Source organism: Sminthopsis crassicaudata, chromosome 3 (genome assembly GCF_048593235.1).
Source record: "Sminthopsis crassicaudata isolate SCR6 chromosome 3, ASM4859323v1, whole genome shotgun sequence".
Classification (NCBI taxonomy): domain Eukaryota; kingdom Metazoa; phylum Chordata; class Mammalia; order Dasyuromorphia; family Dasyuridae; genus Sminthopsis; species Sminthopsis crassicaudata.
Window position 1 is genome coordinate 576,596,066 of NC_133619.1, and position 25,782 is coordinate 576,621,847.

General features: G+C 32.1%; 1 long non-coding RNA gene across 1 annotated transcript in view; it reads right to left on the bottom strand.

Annotated features, from left to right (window-relative positions):
- Nucleotides 1-9,418: 9,418 nt before the first annotated feature.
- LOC141559829 (uncharacterized) overlaps nt 9,419-25,782 on the bottom strand; it is a 46,933-nt gene continuing 30,569 nt past the window's right edge. The window contains exon 2 of the long non-coding RNA XR_012487578.1: nt 9,419-9,558. This is a non-coding gene — a long non-coding RNA (uncharacterized LOC141559829). The remainder of the gene's footprint in view (nt 9,559-25,782) is intronic.

A 25,782-nucleotide genomic window follows, 5' to 3' on the forward strand; every position in this document is an offset into this window, starting at 1 on the left:
TGTTACACACTTTTTTTTCACAGGTGACTTCATCCCATTCCCATTCCCACCATGATTACTATATAATTCCCTCCATCCTATTTTCCTCTTTTTATCCTTCTTTTTCTCTTTTAACCCTGTCCCTTCTTAAGAGATATTTTGTTGACTCTGCTGCTACAGAACTGAATTTGAAACGTTATTTTAAAGTTGTTTTTAAGGGAAATGTTGAAAAAGCTATCTGTAAAGGTTTTTTTTCCCCTACTCCACTGTTTCACAATTTCATTAAGTAGTGCTTTTTCTTTGTACTATTTTAAAAATCCTACTGCATACAAAGTACTGAGATAAGCATTGGAAATACAAAGACAAAATGGAATAAACCTTGCACTAACAGTTTCTATTCTACCTATATATTATAATTTGTAGATGGATAAATAAATACAAAGTTGTATTTTGTTTTGGGTAGAAAATAGTGATTTCACTGAAATAAGAAGCTTCTTATAAGAAACTTCTGTGCTTTTAGATCTACAACTCTGACGTGATTTTTTCATTCTGAGGTACTCAGAAATTATTTTTTTCCCTCTGGAGCACAAAACTATTGTATATCAGGGGTAAGACTTGAATCCAAGTTATCCTGATACCAAGGCGAAATCTCTATCTAAAGTATCATGCTGCCTGAGTTAAAATCTGGCCCCAGACACTCAGTGACTGTGTGACCTTTGCTAAGTCCTTTACCCTGTTTGCCTCACTTTCTTCAACTCTAAAGTGAGCTGGAGAAGGAAATGGCAATCATTTCAGTGCCTTTGCCAAGAAAAGCCCAAATGGAATCATGAAGAGTAGGATATGACTAAAAATGACTGAGCAACAAGGAAAATCACTACCAGGTTGATGCATTCTTAAGCTAGGAAAACATGATAAATTCTTGAATTAGGGTTGAAGCAGTTTGAATGGAGAGAAAGGGGTAGGTGTGAAGAATCTTGTGGAGGTTTTATAGAAAATACAACACTCCAGATGGAAGCTTTTCTGTGTCCTGGGCTTTCTTTACTCCATATGGTCTCCATAGCTCCAAAACACTCAAGTCCTATCCCATTGTCTTCCAAGACTCTTTTGTTCCAGATGGTGATATCAGCCCTGGGCTGGTAGGTTTCAGATTCCTTGGGAAAGCTAGTGGGGAAATAAGGGTGGCAGAAAAGCTTCAGTCCAGCATGAGGGCAAAGTGGAAGTGGAATTGGCCCTGAAGAGTCTCCAATGGGACCTGATTCATTTTTATTTTATTTTTTTCTTTACCAGCTTGAAGGCTTCCAATTTATCTTCCTGATGCTTCCAGTTTCCAAAGCAGTGGTGATCTCCTAGCTATAAGCAGAGGAAGAATGATGACTAATGTTGGTGAAAGAAGTTCTAAGAAGTTTTTTTTTTCCCCCCAGGTCTCTTTTGTCAGGTGAATATATATGAAATCAAGAATTTGACTCTAGAGGAGGGTAATTATATGGGAAAATCATCCATGAAAACCTCACAATAAATAGTAATGAATAAAGTCAAGTCTTAAGGCAGATGGAATATCTTATTATACATCAGAGGAATCAGACTGGGTAAAAATCTTAACGGGGAAACTTTCAACTATAACTCATATTTACTATGCATGAAAAAATTCATACTAGATTAAAATCATACAAACATATTTAATGTGAGAAAGCCTTCAGAGAGACAGGAAACCTTGCTACATATCAAAAAAACTTATAGTAGAGAGGAATCCTCTGAATATAATGAAGGTAGGAAAAATCTTTAGGCAGAAAAGGAAACTTACTGTACATTAGAAAATTGATACAGGTAAAAAATCATTTAAATATAAGTCCTCAAAGATAAGGCATATTTTATTGTACATTAGAGAATTCATACTTGAAAAAAATTTAGGTAACTATATATGAAAAAGCTTTTACAGACAAGGGTTACCTTGCTTCATAGATTTTATACTAGTGAGAATTATTAATGTTATGTATATAGAAAACCTTCACAGACAAGGGATATATATATATATATATATATATATATATACATATATATATATACATATATATAATAAAAAGCTTTTCAAGAAAAGAGATAATTTATTATACTCATAGAATCCATATTGGATAGAAGTTTTATAAATGTTATAAATGTGGGAAAGCCTTTTGAAAAAAGAAAAACCTTGCTGTACAACAGATAATTTATTTTGAAAAGTAACTTTTAAGTCAAAGAATATGAAAAAGATAAGCAGAAGACTTCCTTTATCATAAGATAATTCATACTGGAGAGGAACTCATTCATTATAATCTGCATGCAAAAGCATTACTGAATATTAAATCATGGAATTATTGGAAGTGACATTTGGAATCTATCCCAATGCCTTGATTTCACAGATGACAAAGTTGATGTGTAGGGAAGTAAATTGAGTTGATCATGATCACAGAAGTATTGAATAGAAGACTTGTGAGTGAAACTGATGTTTTCTTAGTTAAATACATTCTTTTTTACACTATATCATGCTATGCTGTAATCCATAATTTGTAAATCCACATAATGGAATTAGTCTTTATCAACATGTTCCATATAAACAGTATATCTTACTCTAAGAATTTCTTTATAGGAATAGATCTCAGAAAGTGTCTAGTCCAACCTACATAGGAAGGGAATCTTAGTACATTATATGCAACAAATGACAATCCATTGTACAATGAGGGATGAAACACTATCTCTCAAGGCATCCCTCTCCTCTTCAGGATAGCTCAAGAGTTGGAAGGGTAGGAGTGTGTGTGTGTGTGTGTGTGTGTGTGTGCATATGTTGAATATGATGTCAAACAAATGACATCAATTGGAAATGTAGCTGTGATTGAACAGAAAGTATTGGTTCACTTTGGTAGGAGGAATTTTCTCCTTGAGAATTTCCTAGTTCAGTGAAATCACTGGTTTGAGAAAAAGACTTTACACTTAATTGAGTGTGTTCAGAAGGAGAGGAAAGAGTTTAAAATTACTTTAAAATAAAGACCTATGTTACTGGGAGATGTTAGTCTCATTTATAAAAATGTTTACATTTGGATTAGGTGTTGGTTTGAAGAAAAATAGAATTAGAATAGTTATGATGTAATATGTTTCTCTTTCACATATCATAAAAATTACAATTAAGATGGAAAGATGAATGAAGCTGATTAAGAGGCACCAATAATTATTTGTGTATAAATGTAGTTTTTAGAAATAAAGGAAACGATTAATTATGATGAAAAGGAGAAACAAAAATTATAAAAATGATTTTATGCAAAATAAGATAAAACATATGTATTGTTTGTATGTAGAGGAAATAATAGGCCTTAAATTGTCAGTTAACTATGCTTTTTAAGAAAAAGTTATGTTGGCTGCAATATTCTGGAAGTCATACCCCACCATGAAATCCCCCATTTTGTTTTCCTCCTACTTATGGCACCACTTCTCTGTAGTCTGCTTTGTTGGATCATTATTATTATTCCACTGAATGAAAACATCTTTTAAAACTATCCTCTCCATTCTTTTCTCTTCACCCTATTTTCTCTTGGTGATTCCATGAGTAGTATCCATCATACAAATTATTATATGTGTATAGTCACATACATATATGTGTGTGTGTGTGTGTGTGTGTAGTCACATTCATATATATATATATATATATATATATATATATATATATATATATATATATATATATATGAATGTGACTATACACACATAATAATTATGCTTCATTTTTGGGGGGATGACTTACTTCCTAAAATGTGACAGTCATACCTGGAAACAATTTTTCCCTATATTCTGACTAGGAAAAAAATCCAATCCAGTTATTTCTTCCATCCTCCATCCATTAATGCTGCTTAGGACCTTTTTAGAGACGATGTGGTGTAGAAATAGAGCACTGGATTTGGAATAATAAAGACATAAGTTTAAATCATATAATTGACATATATTAAATCAATACTCTCAAAAAATTACTAGAAGTTCTTTAAAAGAGTTTTGTTCACAAAAGAATTAAGTCAAACTGTTCATCAAGAATAAATCAAATGAAAGAAGAGTGTTAATTGTCCAGTCTGATATACTGTTCAGAAATCTGATTCAGCAGTACATCTCTCTTCATTGGATATCTTTTGGGGACAATAATCAGTAAAGAATTGTGTAGGAGGGGGAGAACAGGTCAGATTGTATTTAATAAAGGTCAGATTGTATTTAATAAACTATGTATTTCTTTTAAAAACTACAAGCTTCTCCCAAAAACAAAAGCCCATATTTTAAATAATAAAATGTTTGATAGTCTGTGGCTACAAACCATGGAATATCAATCTCAAAAACTTAAGTAGATCATGCAATATCCAATAAAGATATTATCAGTGAAAATAAATAGGTACTGATATTTTCCTAACAAATATTATCAATGAGATAAATGATGGGAAGAGGAAGTAGACTAGTCATCAAGTGGGAGTGAGAGATGACTGATAAAGAGCCCTGGATACCCACAAGTTGTCTAGAGATATTTAGATAAATAATTATAGTACAACATTTAGGCCTTTCAAAAGATTTTTATGATAGGGACACAAGTCATAGAATAAGGTGCATGGCTAGCAAAATAAAGCAAAGTAAAAAAATTAGAAAACAAAACAAATTGAAGGAGGAGATTAAAGGATAGCATGGTGAAATCTATAGAAGTCTAGTCCAAGGCTAACATGGGAATACCTATGCCTGGAGTGGAAAAGATGACAGCTAGTTTTGGAAAATTTAACTTAATACTTAAAATTGTGATGTAAGAACCGACAAGTAACCTAAAAAAGAACAAACATTTAAACAAATAGGAAGAGAAAATTTCAGTGACTTTAATTGAGTGTATATTTGTATTTCTACTGCATTCCAAATGTAAATTGATAGTTTTTCTGTAAGTCACTTCAAAGTGTGGTCCTGACACCTTAGAATTCCTCTGTGATCTTTTCAAGGAAGCCTAGGAAGACAAAATTATTTTCATTATAATTGTAACATTTTAATCTCTAAAATGAAAAATCATTAGATGTAATATACAAATGAAAGTTGCTTAGTGGAAATGGGGTCCTGCATACTTTTTTAATTGTGCAAATGATTTCTGACACCAGAAAATTTAAGAACAGCTGCTGTAAATAAAGTTAAAGAAATTTATTTCTGCTCCAATTTCCAGGTTTTTAGCAAGAATGAAATGATCATAAAAGAAAGAGGATCAAAAGTTTTATGTGAAGAGAGGATGTTATGAAATCTGTGGGAGGAGATTTGTTTTTTGTCAACACATTGAACAGTGGAAGCATTAGACAGAAGATAAACAGAAAGAAAAGGGAGAATTATACAATTAGAGCAGCATTTAGACTTTTCCTGCAGAAGACAGTGTGGGATATTCTAAGGAGGAAAAAGTTGCTCACGTCTCAAAGCGTGATATTATAGACTCAAAGAAAACAGAGAGATCTTTAATATCAGTTGTAGTTGGCAATTTCTTATTCAAAAATATGAAGGCATCTACTTATTAACCTGATAACAATTATAAAAAAGTCTGTTCTCTTCTTCAAGTATATCTCTAAAACAAAAGAGAGAATCTTTAAAGTCTTAATTAAAACAAAATGCAACTGCCCCCTTCTAGTGATTTGGATGGCCACAAATAATACCAACAGAAAGAATTTAAGTATTTTAATATGATTTTGGAATCTCAGGGAAGAAACCAGAGATTATAATGATATTTTATGTTTTCCACATCCATTGAAGGAAATGGATGCAGAAGAGAAAAATTAACTTCGGGAAAAACAAAACAAAACAAAACAAAACAAAACAAAACAAAACAAACAAACAAACAAACAAACAAACAAACAAAAAAACAGATGGCTAATCAGAACTTGTCTGAGAGTAGGAGGTAGACTTTTGGACCACAGTTTAGACTTATAGGGATTTCAAATTCCTGGTCAGATCTTTTGACCATACTCCTTGATTGGCCTGAATGTTGTAAATCTCTCCCTCTCAATGAAGCTACTATGCTTTTGTGAATTCTATGTTTCATCCTTGACATATATTGATCTTTAGCCTAAATTAAGACAGTATTGCTATAAAATCTTTATGAAAATAAATAGCACATGTATAGTATCCTTGATGCTGTTTTGAGAAAATGAACACATACCATTTGAAAACCATCTTGTATAGCAAGATACATATTTTGAGCCACATAATTGACTGAAAAGTACAGGAGAATAGCAGATACTATTGAATTTATTCTTCATCAATAAAGAACAAAGCACTTTGTTTGGTGAAACAAAGCTTCTCTTCTAATAATATAAATTTGGGTATCTTTATTGAAATCTTAAAATCCTTTGAAAGATGATACAAATTTTACTCAATTTTCAATTATAAATATAAGGCAAAACAATGGATATGCGTTTACTAAATATATTTGTATCTCAAGGAAGGCGTCTATGATAAAGTCTAAAAGAAAGAGAATTTCCCTATAGATAGTGATTTTTTTAGTTTAGTCTGTTAATTACAATATGATGATTGCACAAGGTCTGGAACAAACAAGACTAGCTTCAAGAAGATGCAAATTCACTCAAAAAATTGGTGTTTACTATCTACACAAGTAAATCCACATGGATAAAAATGATCTTTGACTAAACTTATTTTTTGGATGTAAGAATCATGAGGTATCAATGCAAATATAAATAGATATTATATATTTAAAATTCACTGATTCCACATTTTAACAGGAGGAAGAAGAGAGATTACTTTAGGAAAAAATATGTAGGAAAGAATTGAAAACTAAATGTCTTCCTTGACTCTATTCTTTCTTGTCTTACTCTCCCTTATATCCAATTGGTTATCTGGTGCTCTTTACTCTACCTTCTTGCCTTCATAATATTCTTTATATTCACCCTTTTCTTTTCTTTACACAGTGACTACCCTGATGCAGACCTTCATCACCTCCCATTTGGATAATTGCAATAACTTTCTATTTCTTCTTACCCAAGTTCAATATCTTCTATCTTTTGTCCATCCTCCACTCATCTGTCAAATTGAACTTTCTAAAGTACAGATCTGACTGTCATCTGCTATTCAGGAAATCCAGTGGCTTTCTAATTTCCCCAATGTCAATTATGAAATCTTTAGACTTTTTCTACTTTTCCAGTCTTTTATCACTGTCCTTATTTTCACATATTTCAGGGATTCATTGATTTTGGCCTCCTTTCTGTTGCTCATACAAAATATTCCCTGTCCCAACTGCTCACCTTTTGGATTATTCTTTATGTTTTAATTCTCTCCATCCTCATCTCTACCTTTCAATTTCATGTAAGACTCAGCAAAACACCCACCTTCTAAAGCAAAATGTTTTTCTGGGAGTACTAACTGGGACTAACTAAACTCTCTCAACATTTCTCTCCAAACTTTAAGATAACATCTCAAACCAAATTTTGGAATGGCAGAACCAACAAATAATCAGAGGTTTTTGTTTTGTTTGTTTTTTTTTTAAATCTCCCATGTAAGAGAAACAGCATAGGAGGTTGATAGAAGGAGTTTGTGACAGTGGTTTGGGCACCACATAGCAGCAACATCATCAGTGAGTGGTCCAAGGAGATGTTATAACAATGGTAGCAGCAACAGCAAGTTTGAAAGCTCTCAACCTGAATCGGTAAGGAGGTCAGACAAGTGGACAGAAAGATCATGGGAAACACTTTGCTCACACTGGGAGTAGCTGGTAATGATTACTACCTCTGCTGACCATCTGCAGTTCTAAAATATAGTTCCATGGTGGAGAGGAGTGTTTATGTTTGGTCATAAAGGTCTGATTATTGTTCCAAGACAAGGAGAAATACTAGTACTTATAACTGCAGGAGACCAAGGGACCCAATAACTGTTCTAAGGCCAAGAGGAATAATAAGAATTGTAGCTACAGGGAAAAACAGCCTCTTTCTGGGTAAAGATGAGCACAGACAAGAACAGTGGCCATACCTCTGCAATATCACATTACTTTGGAAACGATGAAAACTTGCAAACCTTTTCTTTCTAAAAACAAGCATAATCCGCCCCCCCCCCTGAAGCTTAGCAGTTTCTCCCCATCCCCAAGTGAACTTTAGAATGAAGTTTAAAGTAAATATATAGTCTGAAAAAACAAGCAAACAACAATTTGATCATTTAAAAAAAAAAGACCACTGCAATGACAAGCCAAACCAAGAGATAAACTTAGAAGACAATAATATGAAGATAGTTACTAGAAGCAAAGCCTCAAAGAAAATATGATAATTGATCACAAGGCTAACAAGAATTTCTGGAAGCTGAGAGAACTGTGGGAATTGTGTTAATGAAACTGACTACTTTTATTAAGACATAAGCTTCATTTTTCCTATAAATTCTGTTTGCTAGTAATGGGAATTGAGTGGTATCCTGTTTCCCATCTGGAAAAGGTCAGTTTTACCCCTCTCAACTCTCAAAATTCATTTTTCTTCTCCCACCACAGAAAGTGCATAATCTTTTCTCTAGTTAGAAATCAGTTTACTCAGTCTTGATCCCTGGTTAATATCTTGTTAATTATTTTCTTTCAATATATAAAAAGCTGTCTTCTTTTGTACTCAGGGTCCAGTGCCAAGCTAAAGGCATCTCATTTTGATTTATTATGCAATTAGAATGTGTCAATTAAATAAACTGATATATTCAGATGCTTGAGTCTTTGTTTCCTCCATTATTTCAAATTTCACAGATCACTTTTTTTTTTTTTTTTTTTTTTTTTTTTTGAGGAAAGAGGGAAGTGAGCCACTAAGTTCTAGGTCAGACTCCCACTCAATTATAAGTGCTTTAGAGCTAAGGTCAACCAACACTTTGTTGGGGCAGGAATTTTCTAGGTAGTCTCTTGAGAAAATAGGTGAGCTTCCATTTAATTTACAGAAGATTGCAATACATGTCATCCATCAAAATACTGATAAGTGATTTGGCTGATAGATACAAATAATAGTAGTTGGCAAGTGACTAGCAAACTGGTAGTAGGAGCTATTAGATTATGTAATTTAGCTGATGATATATTTCAGTCTCAATTTGGCAATTGTTTAAAAAAAAGAAAGAAAAAAGAATGAAGGAAGAAAGAAAGCAAACAAGAAAGGAGGAAGAAAGGAAGAAAGTAAGGAAAAAGTAAAGAAGGAAAGAAAGAAAAAAAGAAAAGAGAAGAAAGGAGAGAAAGAAGGAAATAGAAAAATAGTATATTTTAGTCTATATTTAGATACTATTAGTTTTTCTCTGGAGGCAGATAGCATTTTTCATCATCAGTCCTCTGGGATTGTGTTATCTCATTATACTCCTGAGAACAGATATTCACAGTTATTAATTATACAATATTGTTGTTAATGTGCATAGTAATGCCTACAGTCCAGTCTCCTGCTTTTACTTCACTCTGCATTTGTTCATGTATGTCTTTCCAAGTTTTTAATGAAAGCATCTTGTTCATCATTTTTTACATTACAATAATATTCCTTTGAAATCATATCACAATTTGTTCATCCATTCCCAAATTGATGGGCATTCCCTCAATTTCCAATTCTTAGCCACCTACAAAAAGAAATTCTGTAAATATTTTTGTATAAATAGGTTCCCACACACACATAAAAAACTTCTTTGCAATGCAGACCTACTAATAATTGGTATTACTGGTTCAAAGATGCACACTTTTGCAGCTCTTTGGCATATTTCCAAATTGCTCTCTATTGGATCAGTTCAAAACTCTTTTTATTAGTGTTGAATTTTATCAGAACTGCCTTGCATCTTTGAATTGCTGAGAAAATCTAAGTCTATCATAGTTGATTATCACACAATCTTGCTGTTGCTGTATACAATGTTTTCCTGGTTATGCATACTTCATTTAGTGTAAGTTCATGTGAGTCCAAACTTTCTGAAATCAACTTCTTTATCATTTCTTTTTTTCCTCTTTATCATTTCTTATAGAAAAATAATATTCCATGACTGTCATATATTATAATTTATTCAACATATCTAATAGATGGGCTTCCTTTCATTTTGCAATTCATCACCATAATTAGAGCTGCTACAAACATTTTTGTGCATGGGAGTCCTTTTCTCTTTTTTAGGATTTCTTTGGGAGACAGATTCAATTGTGACACTGCAAAAACATGTTTTATGAATGGTTGAATAAAATAAGATAAAATTATTTCCATGCCTACTGTATTCTTTTTTTTTTAATTTTGGCTTTTCTGTGATATGAAGGGGAAAACAAGAAACTGAATTATGACCTGGAATCTTAGGAAAAATAGTATGAATCTGAAGAATTATAAATAATAAAAAGAATTATAAATTACAAAATGAAGAATAATAAATTAAATATACTTTAAATATCAGTGACTAGCTAACAGATATGAATGTGGGCTAATACAATGCCCCAGTTTATTCTTTACAATTTCTACTATAGAATCAGATGCTTGTTGCTTCTTATTTCTAATGTTATCACAGAGTAAAGGATTTTTTTAGTTCAACCAATAATACATAGAAAGCCTCTTTTGTAATCTCAGAAAGCTTCTCACCCATCATAAAAACAAAATAAAATATCACCTGCTTTAAGAATAAAATCATATCATTCTATTCATGTGAATCTTGGCCAGACAAGATTACTGAGGCATATATATTTATTCAAAAATTCACACCTCCTGAGTCTTACAATATGTAATACAGACAAGATGAATTAATAATCAAGGGACTTCCAAATAAGGAGCTTTGTGCTTGGCAGATACACAGGAATTTCTTCAAGTACAAGAACAGAGATAGAAACAGAGGAAGCAAACAAAAAACACTTAATACATCCTGCCAGTGAGAAGTAGGGGGTGATATTAACAACTAGATATATTGAAATTTAGAAGAAAATATACAATTGGAGAGGAGAGTCGACTATTCAGGTCAATGTTTATTTTTTTTTTTTTTTATTTTGATCTGTCAAACTTTTGAACACCTTTCAGGAGTTTCAATGCAATCTAAATGACAATTGATCAGGATCACTTCAATAGGATCTTGAAAACATATTTTCTATTGCCCTTTATCAACTATCCCTTCATCTTCCCTGCTTTTCTATATGTGCATGGGCAGGATTTTGGTTTTGTTCATCTTAACCCTAACTCTTTCTTTTGGATATCTTCTTTCTCTGCATGAACATACTATGTGAGTTACAGTGAGGTTTTACTAATTTTATAGATGTAATTAATCTAGCTAAGCTACTTTGATTATTATAAACCCCATAGGAGAGAGTTTAAAATTTAATCATTTTTGTATCACCCCACAATGTCCAGTTTAAGACACTGTCAATGATAGCTATTCAATACATTTCTGCTTAATTTAATTATTATGAATTTTAAAAATATGTATTTCTCTTTGAGCTAACATTTCTCCAGTGCATTTTACATTATTCATTTTATGCTTTTAAAATACTATGAGTATACTAGTAAGTCCTCTTTTCAAAGAGAGAATATATTGTTGAATTCAGTTTGCTAAGATGAACTATAGATGAAGTCAAAAGATCTTAAACTCTTAAAACTTTTAAAGTAAATATGGGATTTCATACAAAAATACTTCTAAACTTACAGAAATTTTGCCTTATTTTATGGATTAATTGCATTAATTAAAGTTTAGGAATACCCTTACCTGGGAGGAGGGGGGAAGATAGCCCCGTGACTTTTCACAATCTTACTTAGAATTAGTAGAGTATCAGACATATTTCTTTGAGGTTTATATTCAAACTATCTAACTAATGACTACACTTTGATGAGTTTCTAATTTCATTATTATCTCTCAGATAATGCAAGTTGTGATCTTATCATAGTTCTAAACCATAGTTTCACATGAATTTACTCAACGTATTGAAAGGCTTCTTCTTGTTCTTTTAATATTATAAGGGTGCCATAGTATCATTGAGGCTGGCCATCAGTGTAATATGTGTGATAGAGCAGTGAGACTGGAACCTGGTCTGTATTTTCTTTCACAACATGACAGATATGAAAATACATTTTGCATAACAGTACATATATAATCTAAATTAAATTGCTTGCTTTCTCAATGAAAGAAAAGAGGAAGGAGGGAAGCAAATTTGCTACTTAATTAGGAAGGAAAAGGAAAAAAAAACAAAGGGAAGGGAAGGGAATGAAGGAAGAAAAACAGAAAAGAGAAGGGAAAGGAATAATAAGCTCAGAGATTTAGAGATGGAAAGGATCTCAGAGACCATGTAGTCCAATCCCCTAAATTTTCAGATGAAAAGATTGGAGACCCAGTCAATCATTGCCCCCGGGTGTACAATGACAGATCCAAAAATCAATCCCTGGTTTCTCAGTGCTACTTCTGTTACACATTTTAAAAAATCCTTTGTCATTCCCTATTCTCATATATTTGCCTTTTTCTGAGACCTAGAAAAGGGAGTAGACAAGAAGAAAAACAGTCCCAAGCTACCATAGAAGTTCATTCCCTGAAGTCTGTTCATCATTGTGAATGGGAAAAAAATTACAGAACCATTGATCAAGATTAATGTTAACTAATTGTACCTGGATTACGAGTCTTTTAGAATTGGAGGTAGTTACCTTGTCCAGTGAAATGAAAATCATTCTAGTTTTATATAGGATAAAGGTTTTGAGGGAGTGACAGACTAGAAAGATATTGAAGTCAGAGTTAAAACAGTAAGATTATATTGTTCTTGGTTTTCTGGAGGTCTTGGAGCAGCCTTCTTTTCAGTTCTGTAATCACAAGAATAACCAGGTGTTAAAGTCCAAAGTCCAAATTCTTTATTGTTTCCTTGCCTGGGGCTGGACAGTTTTCTGGAGAGCTTTTCAGACTGGCCTTGGTCTCAGTGGGGGAAGTGTAGGAGGCCAGCCATCAAGGTGGAGTGGTGTAAGATAAAGTGAATCTGTCTGAGTCTGAGGGCTTGTGCCTCAGCCTCTAGCCACCACTAAGATGGAGAATGGAATGAATCTGTTTCTCAGTCCCTTCTGGCTGTTATATACTCTATTATAATTACATCATCATAAGTGTGAATCTTATAGAATGAAGTACATGTACTGAACTAGAGATCTATTAATCACTATGCTAAACTAGATAACCATTGTATTATTAATTCCACTTATTTAGCACCTTGTAAGAATCATTGTTTTAAGTACAAGAGTTCTGGCCCATAACATAATATAAACAGAAAAAGGTGAAGAATGAAGAAAAGTTGAAAAATGAACAGCACATCAATCTCTCAAGTCAGAGTTCTATAACTGAAATGAGAAGCTGAAACTTATTCTTAACAATCCAATTTGGCTGAAAAACTGACTTTAAAAGGTTAGAAAATAACAGTTTATATAATAGAGTTTAATAAATGCTTATCTGTAATTCACTCATTCACTCACTAAGTCCTTAAATTAGTTAAAATGCATGTCAATAACATGGCAGGAGCATTAATATATTATAAGTGTACACTCATACATATTGGTATGTTTTAAAGGAGGATCTTGTTTATATGTGTTACTATGGGAAATAATTTATATATATTTAAGAATAGGGCAGTTAGGTGGTGTAATAGATAGAGTATAGGTTTGGAATCAGAACAACCTGACTTCAAATCTTGCCTCAGACACTTATTCACTGTCTGACTCTTACCAAGTCATACTTATCTCTAGTTGCCTCAGTTTCTTCAATTATAAAATGAATTAGAGAAGGAAATGGCAAACCACTTGAGTATCTTTGCCTAGAAAACTTTAAATAAGGTCAGAAAGACTCAGATATGAATGAAAATGACTGAATAGCAACAACAACAATCGAATTTTTAAAATAAGTTCTGGCTCAATTAAGATTATTACTATTGAAAAGTATAATTATTTATATCTGTATTTCATATCTGAGACCCAGCTTTGCTTTTGTTGGAAGAAGGTGGTGATTCATTGGATATAAAACTGGGCTTGGAGTCAGGAAGAGATGATTTCAAATCTGGCCTCAGACAAGCTGTGTGATCTTGGGCAAATCCCTTATACACTGCCTGCTTAATTTCGTCATCTATAAAACAGAAATTACAATATCACCTATGTCACAGAGTGTTATGAAGATTAATTGGGATAACAGTTGTAAAATGCTTAGAACAGAACCTGGAACATATTAAAAACCTTACAAATATTTATGCCCTTTCCCTATTTTTTTCCTATTTATATCTACCATCAATTCAATTCAACATAATATAAAACTATAATAATAAAAATATTAGCAAGAATGAGGTTAATTAACAATTTCTAATCCATTGCCAAGGCTTTTTTACTACTTCAACAACCTCTCTTGTTTCTTCAGAAATATATTACCCAACTATCTCCTCTATTCCCCACACCCAAATCCTAGTTCAGGATCTCATCACTTTTTTTTTTTTTTTATTTGTCCTTCATTTTTGAAGAGGACCAATAACCTCAGGAAGATGATATCATAACTTACAACTAATTGGATTTAAGTGAAAAAGAGCTGTGCAAAGTCATCAGTCTCACTTTATTTCCCAATCATTCAGAGTCCAGTGGCAATATATAGCTCAGGATGACCAGTGATAACCATAGATGCAGTGGGAGTACTTCTCTCACCAATGATAGAAACATCCTCCCAATTTCCCTGTTTCTAGTTTCTAATTTGTACAATTCTTTTTTTTCTCACAATTGCCAACAAAATATTCCTAAAATACTGCTCTGATCATATTACTCCTCTGCACTACAATCTTCAATATTTTTATTGCTTTTAGAATAAAAACAAATTCTTCTACTTGTTATTTAAAGCCTTCACATATTTTTTGAAGCTTATCTTTCTGGACTTGTTTCCTATTTCTCTCTTACATATACTTTGAGTATCAGATAAACTGATTTTTTTTTTTGTTGTCTCCTGATATCAACATTCCACTTCTTTCCTCCATGTCTCAGTAGAATGTCCACTAAACTTGGAATGCACTTCTTTCTCATCTTCACTTTTTAGAATTCTAATTTTTCTGATTTATGATCAAGGGATTATAAAAGCATACATGCTCTTTGACCTAACAACACCACTACTAGGCATGTATCTCAAAATATATATATATACATATATATATATATATATATATATATATATATATATATATATATATATATGTATATATATATATTTTTTTTTTAAATGGAAAAGGACCTATATATACAAAAAATATTTATAGCAGCTCTTTTCTCAGAAAAAAAGAATTGGAAATTGAAGGGATGCCCATCAATTTGGGAATGGTTGAATAAATTATAGTATGTGACTATGATGGACTACTATTTTTTCATAAGAAATGATGAGCAGGATGCTTTCAGAAAAGCCTGGAAAATTCTCCATGGGCTCATACAAAGTAAAATGTACTATGCACAAGGTAATAGCAGTGTTGTGGGATAATCAGCTGTGAATGACTGTTATTTTCAGTAGTACAATGATCCAAGACTACTCTGAAGGACTTATGATGAAAAATGCTATCCACATGCAGAGAAAGACCTGTATGTTTAAGTACAGATTAAAGCATACTTTTTAAAAACTTTACTTTTCTTGAAACTTTTTTTTGGGAATCTTTGTTCTTTTTTGTTTGTTTTTGCAACATAACTTTTATAAAGAAAGTTTTATATTAAAAAAAAAAATGTGCCCTTTCAATGTATGTGTGTTGGGGGAGGGAGGACAATGGTGAGGAAGGAAGGGAAAGAAACCAATGTAAAAATTTTGTTTTGCGTGTAACTGGGAAAAATAAAATACATTACAAAATAAAGAATTCCAATTTTTCAAGGCTCATCTCAGGTACTGTTTCTGCCTTGGGATGTTTTCTGGTCCTTTAGCAATTTCTCCTGATCAAAATCATTCTTATTTAGCTGTGAACATGATACACCCCTCCTCTCATTAGTATATAGCCTTTTTAAAGGCAGGGACTGTTTTTTTTTTTTTTAATTGTTGTGTTGTGTTTCTGTTTTTCTTTTTGTTTTCTCAGTGTCTTTTACATAATAGGCACTTTATTGCCTATCTTATTTAATTACTAGATGACATTAGCATAGAACTTTACTGTTTACAAAGGCTTTTCATTCTTTATCTGATTTGATCTTCACCACAGCCCTGGGGAGGTTATCCATCCAAAGATTACTTAAGTTAATACATGCTGATCTTTCATAAAATGCCCGTGGACAATGTCCCAGAAATTTTTAATCTTTACACAGGTTTTATGAAGAATAATTAACAGAAAGAGAATTTTTCATTTATTTTTCTCTTCTGAAGGAAAATTATTTTAATTCTCACACTTTTCACATGAAATATTTACTTTCTATCTGTGATGGTAACTTACTAATACCAATTTATATTTGTATTAATTGCTTCTTCTCTAATAATTTGAAATTAGATGCCTTTTTTCCATCACTGTAATTCAATTTCCATGGAGTTCAGATGCTGCAATGATTTAATCATGCAAAGATAAATTTAGCAGAAATCTGACAGGAAGTAAGAAAAATGTGTCTACCTAAACTACAGATAGGTTAAGTATGTAGAATTAAGCAGATTTACACTTCTTAAATTGGTGTTTGGCCAGAATGCTAAGGGAGCATTCTGGGACATCTTTGTTCCAGCTCTCAAGAAAACTTGCCAAATTAAAGAAACCAGCACCACACAGCTGCCCTCTACATAGTAATTTTCTTCATTTGGATGTTTTGAACTACCAGATGCCAGGGACTTGAACACAGATTGAAATTAAACACAGGCCTTGGGTCTTTTCCCCCAGAGGTAGGATCCTGCTGATTATATTTTACTCTAATTTATTTTTTTTTTAAATTCAGGATATAACAACATCAACATAGTTTCACTCCTGACTTACTGGCTAAAATCATAAGAATAAAAAAGTCTACTAATTCCTCATTAAGGTGGAATAAAGAGATGAAAGATCATAGTCTTACATTGTTTTATGATATGGATATGAAATTTAAGGATTATTCCTTAAGAGAAATGTGGAAACCCAGGATTTCCACAAAATTTTTAAGATGTAGCATTAATTGCTGAAAAAAGAGAATGTCTGTATAGTGCTCCATCCAGCCAAAGAGTAAATAAAAAGACCTTCAGAATTTTGTATCAACTCTGAAGTAGACAAGCCTCTGTCTTTTGAAAAAGGCAAGCCCAGGGAACTTAGAGAGGCAAATATTCTGAGCTCTATGATAAGAGAAATACCCTAGTCTAGGACAACAAAAGTGGGGAAGTGTCCCAGGGACAGGATAAAGCAGGGGTTAGCTCTGGAGACCTGTAATGAAAAGGTGGCCTTAAGCACAGAATCAGAGTTTCTTGAAAGAAGGCACAGTTTTAGTCTCCATTATCAAGGACCAGGCACAGGATAGCACCTGACCCAAACATAGACTTCTCTGATGCTGCTCCATCCCATTCACAACCTCCCGCAGACACATGCAACTGAGTCTTCTGGAATGAGCAAACAAAGGAAAATTATAGAATATACTAAAAGAAATAGCTTGATCTGAAAAATTCCCTGGGATAAACCTGTGAGGATGAAAATGAAAAAGTCTGGAGAAGTTCAGTTAAAGCTTTGTGTGTGGGAAAAACAGGTCCTAGGTATAAGACTATAAGATTATATATCTAGAAGAAATGAAACAGGAGTCACAAAATGGAAAATAAAATGTTTAGACAGGAAAGAAGGGAAAAGAGAATTGATACTTTAGGCCCAACAATGCAAAATCTCAACCAAGAATTAAATGTTTTGATAACTAGAATAAGCAAATCAGATTAATCAATAAAACAAAAAGAAATATTAAAACAAAACTGGAAAATAAAAGAAAAAATAAAAATGCAATGTTAAAAATAACTGAAAATATATCCAAATAAACAGTTGTTAAACAGTTACAATGAACAGATTACTATGCTGTTTTCTGTGGTATATAGTTTAGGAAAATAGGTGCCACCAGGTAAACAGAAATAATCATGTTGCATAGTATTATGTATTAAACATATTGGAGAAGTACCCAAAAAAGTATTACATGAGGGATCAGGGAAAAATCAAATAGGAGGGCTGACCAAAGAGAGCATATACCTTGAAAAATGTATAATTCATGTCTGATATGTTCTGTCTAGTATTAACCAGATGATGTTTCCTTTTTGTCTCCTTTACTGGATATTCATCTGGTTCATGTCAACAAACTTAGTGTCTTAACATCTGACCTGAACCCTCTTCTCTTCTTCTGTGCTATAACTTAATGATCTCATTGGCTTCTAAGGGTACAATCATCATCTTTATGAGATCATTCCCAGATTTAGATATCCATCCTTAATCGTGACTTGGGTAAGTTTATTTTCAGAAGGGCCTGATAGAAAGCCTGCCATTTACATGATAGATTCAGAATATGCAAGGTTATTCTATGACTCTTTCACAACAACTTACAGTGCAGCAATGTCTGCTATCTCACTCCCTACCCTAGAATCTTAAAGAAGTTTTTTGTCTTGCTCATCACCAGTGTAGAGAGGTCAACTTTGTATGTTCAATTCTAGTTTAGGCTCATTCAGTTGTGACTCAACAAAACTATCAAAAAGGTTATATAAAGGCTTACAAGATGTTTCTCTGGTTAAGAGTTCATTCCTCAAACATGTAGGGTACTGAGTTAAATTTATAAGTCTACGAGTCATATTGTAACTGATAATGTGGCCAAAAGGCATGAATAGATAATTTTTAGATGAAGAAATTAAAACTATATATAATTTTATGAAAAGATGCTCTAAATCATTATAAATTAGAGAAATGTAAATTAAAACAATTCTGAGGTACCATTTGACACCTATCTGATTTGCTAACAAGATAGAAAAAGAAAAAATGATAAATATTTGGGCAGGGGGAGTGGGGCACTAATAGACTGAACTAGTAAACTGACTCAATCCTTCTGGAGAGCAATTTGGAACCATGCCAAAAGGGCTATAAAACTGGGCATACTTTTGATCCATCATTACCAATTCTAGGTCTATGTTCAAAAAGCATAAAAATAGAAAAAAAAAGGTCCTATCTGTGAAAAAAATTTATAACAGCTCATTTTGTGGTGGCAAAGAATTGAAAATTGAAAGGATGACTATGTCATCAATTAGAAAATGACTGAACAAGTTGTGGTAAATGATCATTTTTGTTTTTGTTTTTGTGGTTGTTGTTGTTGAGGCAATTGGGGTTAAGTGACTTGCCCAGGGCCAGGAAGTGTTGTGTCTGAACCAGATTTGAACTCAGGTCCTTCTGACTTCAGGACTAGTGTTTTATCCACTACACCTACTAGCTTCCCCATGTCGCGATGAATACTATTGTATTTTTCTTTTTTCTTACTTTCTTTTAACTAATTTATTTAAAGCTTAGATACCAAATAGAAAAAGTTGCCATGTTCACAACAGTTTATAAGAGAGGATTTAAAATATAAGACAATACATTTTCATTTCAAGAAAGTCTATTTAATAAATATTGTACATTGTGTTAAAAGCTATCCATCTTTGCTTACTTGTGTTTTCTTTTGTTCTCTTCTTTGCACTTTTTACTTTATTCTTTTTTTCCCTCTCCTTCCTGCTCCTCTTTGAACTCCCCCCAAAAGGATACAATTAAGTGTAGCTAGATAAAAATATAAAACTATAGCTATAGATATAGATAGATACAGATGGGTAAACACAATACATATATACATGCACACATATACATATACATATTCATATATATATATATATACATATATATATATATATATTTTTTTATTTTTTTTAGTAATGATTACTAACCCCTGTTTTTGTCCAGTTCGTTGATCCTGATCAATCCTAATCATTTCCTGATCATTCTTAGGTTGTGTTATTTAACCCAAGTTTACTCCTCTGCTTTACTTCTACCTTCTACCTTGCTTTGCAATTATTTAACTTGTCCCACCTCCAAATATCTCTTAGTTATCTTCACTTCATTTCTTCCCTCTTTCTTTATTACATTCTCTTTAAGATACACACCCTTCTATATCTCTACTTATCCTATTCCTTTTACCTCTTATTTCTTAATAAATTTAGATTTTAATGCCTTTCTAGACATATATGTTTCCCCCTCTCATTCTCAATGATAGTAGATCTTCAGAACTGCCAGTCCTGCTCCGGCATTTAATTCCTCTATTTCAGTTCTTTCTCTCACACCTCATTCATATAAGATAATTACTCTTTTTGCCTTTTCCTACATGGTTAGGATGTTTAGAATCACATTATGCTCGGTACTACTTCAATCTTTCTTTTGAACTACTCACTTACTAATGACAGTCTTAGACATATGGTTTGCATTTCCACATATAAAACACAAATATTTTGTTCTTATTGAGTCATGAAGTTAATCTTTGATTTTTACCCTACATTTTTCTTGGATTTCAAATGGTCTTTTTGCAACAAAATTCTGAATATCTGGCAATTCATTTAATGTTTTTTTTATGTTCAGGATTATGCTAAATTTTGCTGAGTATGATATTTTTGGCCATAATTCTAGCTCTTTTGCTCTTCAATATGTGATATGTCAAGAATTGGTATTTTTTAATTTAGCTGCTTCCAGGTCTTGAGTGATTCTAATTGTGGTTTCACTATATTTCTATAGAATTTTGTTTTCCTTATAATATTTTCTCCTTGGTATGGGAGTTTTGAAATTTAGCTTGTCAGTTTCCCTCATAGGACCTCTTTTAAATGTGTAAGTGGATTATTTATTTTTACTGACATTTCTTTTTCTAACACTTCAGGACAATTTGTTTTAATTATTTCTTATATTATTATAAGATTCATCATAACTTTTAGTTAGTCCAGTTATTCTTATATTTTCTCTTCTTGATTTGTTCTCTAGATCTGTTGTTTTTTCTTCTATTTTTTATTCTCTATATTTTGTTTTATTATTTCTTGGTCTCATATCTTCTCTGGCTTCCCTTTGCTCAATTCCAATTTTCAAGGAATCATTTTATTCTTAAATATTCTTCTTTTCTGTTTGGGAATCTATTTGCCAAAGGAAAATCAAAAACTTTCCACACAAATAAAGTCAGATCTAAACAACTGGAAAAATATTAAGTGCTCTTGGATAGGCCAAGCAAAAATAATAAAGATGACAATATTACCTAAAGTAATCTATTTATTTGATTTTATACCAGTCAGACTCCCAAGAAACTACTTTAATGACCTAGGGAAAAAATAACAACAAAATTCATCTGGAAGAACAAAAGGTCAAGAATTTCAAGGGAACTAATGAAAAAAAAATCAAATGAAGGTGGCCTTGCTGTACCTGATCTAAAACTATATTAAAAAGCAATGGTCACCATAACCATTTGGTATTGGCTAAGAAATAAACTAGTTGATCAATGAAATAACTTAGCTTCACAGGACAAAATAGTCAATAACTGTAGCAATCTAATATTTGACAAACCCAAAGATCCCAACTTTTGGGATAAAAATTCGCTATTTGGCAAAAATTGCTGGGGCAATTGGGAATTAATATGGCAGAAACTAGGCATGGACCCACAAACACCATACACCAAGATAAAGTCAAAATGGGTTCATGATCTCGGCACAAAGAATGAGATTATAAATAAATTAGAAGAACATAGGATCATTTACCTCTCAAACTTGTGGAAGAGGAAGGAATTTATGAACAAAGAACTAAAGGTCATTATTGACTACAAAATAGAAAATTTCAAATATATCAATTTAAAAAGTTTTTGTACAAACAAAACTATTGCAGACAAGATTAGAAGGGAAGCAATAAACTGGGGAAACATTTGTTCCTGATAAAAGCCTCATTTCCAAAATAAAGAGAATTGACTCTAATTTATAAGAAATCAAGCCATTCTCCAATTGATAAATAGTCAAAGGATATGAACAATTTTCAGATGACGAAATTAAAACTATTTCTACTCATATGAAAGAATGTTCCAATTCACTATTGATCAGAGAAATACAAATTAAGGCAACTCAGAGATACCATTAAGTACCTGTCAGATTGGCTAAAATGACAGGAAAAGACAACGACGATTATTGGAGGTCATGTGGGAAAACTGGAATACTGATGCACTGTTGCTGGAGTTGTGAACAGATCCAACCACTCTGGAGAACAATTTGGAATTATGCTTAAAAAGTTATTAAACTGTGCATACCCTTTGATCCAGCAGTGTTACTACTGGGCTTATATCCCAAAGAGATATTTAAGAAGGTAAAGGGACCTGTATATTCAAAAATATTTGTGGCAGCCCTTTTTGTAGTGGCTAGAAACTGGAAAATGAATGGATGCCCATCAATTGGAGAATGGCTGAATAAATTGTGGTATATGAATGTTATGGAATATTATTGTTCTGTAAAAACTGACCAGCAGGATGAAAAAAGAGAGGCTTGGAGAGACTTAAATGAACTGATGCTGAGTGAAATGAACAGAACCAGGAGATCATTATACACTTCAACAACAATACTATATGAGGATCAACTCTGATGGAAGTGTCTATCTTCACCAATGAGAGGATCCAATTCATATTCAACTGATCAGTGATGAATAGAACCAGCTACACCCAGTGAAAGAACACTAGGAAATGAGTGTGGACTACTTGTATTTTTTCCCAGGTTATTTTTATTTTTCTAAATCTGATTTTTCTTGTGTAACAACAGAACTCTATAAATATGTACATATATATATATATATATATACATATATATATTATATTTTTCATATACTTTGACATGTTTACCATGTATGAGACTCCCTGACATCTAGGGGAGGGGGTGGAGGGAAGGAAGGGAAAAGATGGAGCAGAAGTGATTGCAAGGGTCAATATGGAAAAATTACCCATGTATATGTTCTGTCAATAAAAAGCTATAATAAAAAAAAAAGATTCTCCTTTTCTAGTTTACTGACTTTACATAATCTTTTGTTTTTCTTGGATTGTTCTTTTTTGCCTCTCAATTTCTCTCATTTGATTTTTAAAGACTTATTTTGAGTTATTCTATTAATTTTTAAGATAGATAACCATTTGATATTACTCTTTAGAGTAGTAAAGGCCCTTTTAAAATTTCAGTATTCTCATCTGAAGATTAACCTCAGTCTTTACTATTCCTACTGTAACTTTCTATAGTTGGGATTTTTCCTCTTTGCCTGCTGATTTTTGCAGCAGACTTTTGGTATAATTGCCTCTAGTCTTGGAATTTGGGGGATCATGCTTCTAGCTTTACGTTCTCCTTTGATTTTCTTCTCTAGCCTGGAACCCAAAAGCAAGAACTCCACCAATCTGTAATTACCCAGATCCAGCAGTGTTTATTCCTCACTACTTCAGCTAGGGGGAAAAACATTTTTGAAAAAACATGCTAGGAAAACTGGAGAGCAGTTTGACAGAAACTATTCATAAACCAACATCTCACACTATGCCATAAATAAAAAAAATTTAGATGTAAAGGATGATATCATAAGCAGCTTAAGGAACTATGGAAACATTTACTCCATCAGGTTTATAGGTAAGGTAATAATCTATGGTCAAACAAGAGATAAAGACTCATGGGAAATAAAATATATAATTTTGATTACATGAAATTAAAAGTTTTGTACCAACAAAACCAAATGCAGCTGAAATTAAAAAGAAAGCAAAAGAAAAGAAAAGCTGGGAAGAAATGGTGCAATTTACAACAGATTTCTTTGATAATGATCTTATTTCTCAAATAACTATCTGTCACTATTTTTCAATGTATTTATTTTTTATTACTTAAAAACAAAATAAGAAAAAAATAGAAAAAGAAAAACAGGAGAAAAGGAGAACATTGTGTTGTGTCCAGCAGAGTATCAGGGAGAATTCAAAATATGTAATAATAAATTTCCCTTTCAAAAGTATATATAGTAAAAGAATACATTGTTTTTGGAACTGTCCATCTTTCTTTGTTTCCTTATAAGTTTTTTTTTGTCTGTTTGGTTTTTTTTTTTTTTTTGTTGTTGTTGTTGTTCTCTGCTGTGTACTTTCTACTCTATTCTTTTTTTTTCTCCCTTCCTTCTGTCCCTCCCACTTCTCTTAAGTAGGCTAATATAATTTATGTGTATATGTATCTATATATATACCCATACACACAGAATACATACATATATGTGCATATAAATATATATGCATAGACATATGCACACATGCATCTAAAATATTAATATAGGTGGCATATAATGTAGATTTCTCTCTTCAGTGAATCTCTTTTTTTTTAAATTTGACTTTGAGATTAGTGATTATTTCTCCTACTTTTTTTTCTAATAAATACTATTTCCAATCATTGTTGTTGTGTTTGAGCAAATATCTTAATTCCTTTCTGTGACATTTCTTCTACTTTACTTCTACCTATTAATTTGCCTTGTTATTAATTTTCCTATTGCCTCATCCCATGGATCCCTCACTTTTCTTTTCCCTACTTTTTCTCTTTATCCCTTTCTCATCAATATATACACCTTATCTCACTCCCTTTAATTTATATGCCATCTATATCTCAATTTATCTTAGTCCCTCTCATATCCCCCATATTTTTTATAAAAGGATGCTATACCCTTCTTGGTTATTTTCTTTTTAACCCATTCCCCATGTGAGCAGATTTTTCAGAACTACCAGCTCTTCTGCCCTATCCAATTATTGATTTTTGCTTTCCCACCTCATTTGTAGAGCATAATAACTATTTTTTATCTTTTTCTACATGGTTTTGATTTTTAGAGTCACATCATATTCAACTCTATCCCAGTCTTTATTTTGAACTATACAATTTCTAATATCAATTTTAGAATATAATTTATATTTCCATATAGAGAATGCAAAATTTATCCTTATTGAGTCCCTTGAAATTATTCTTTGATATTGACTCTTATATGTTAAATTTTCTATTGAGTTCAGTTTTGTTTGAGACAAAATCCTGAAAAACCTTCAGTTCATTGAATGTCCTTTTTTTCATTCAATACTATACTTAATTTTTTGGACCTAATATTTTTGTATGTAACCTAGTTCTTTTGATGGTTAATAGATAGTATTATAGGACCCATATTTTTGTTTGTTTGTTTGTTTGTTTGTTTTTATTGTAACTGCTGATCAATTCTTTTCAAATCTAATTGTAGCTCAAGGATATCTGAATTATTGACTGTTGTTTTTGTTGTTTGTAAAATTTTCCTTTTGATCCAGTGGTTTCAAAATTTAGCAATGTTTCTTTCTAGGATCTCTTTGAAATGGTGATTGGTGGGTCTTTTTTATTTTTGTTTTCCCCTCTTGTGACACATTGTGAGAATTTTCATTGATTATTTTTTGCATTATTGTGTCTTTCTTGTCACAGCTTTTAGGTGATCCAATTACTCCTATGTTTTGTTTATCTTGAATTGATCTCAGATTTGTTGTTTTTCTTATATTTCACATTCACTTCTATTCTTCATTTTTAAATTTTTTTTTCTGAAGCACTCTTGATTCAAGAAATCTGAGATACCACCTCATGCTTATTAAATAAGCTAACATGATTAAAAAGGGGAATATGATAAATGTTCAAGGGGATGTAGGGAGGTGAGAAATGTACACTCATATGTTATTGGTAGAGTTGTGAACTGAACCAGCTATGTTGGAGAATAATTTTTAATTGTGCCCCCACTTTGCATACCCTTTGATGCAGCAATATAACTAGTATGTCTATATCCCAATGAGATTAAATACAAGGGGAAAAAAGTTATATGAACAAAAATGTTTAGTACGACTCTTTTTGTTGCGACAAATAATTGAAAATTGAGGGATTGCTTATCAATTGGGTGAT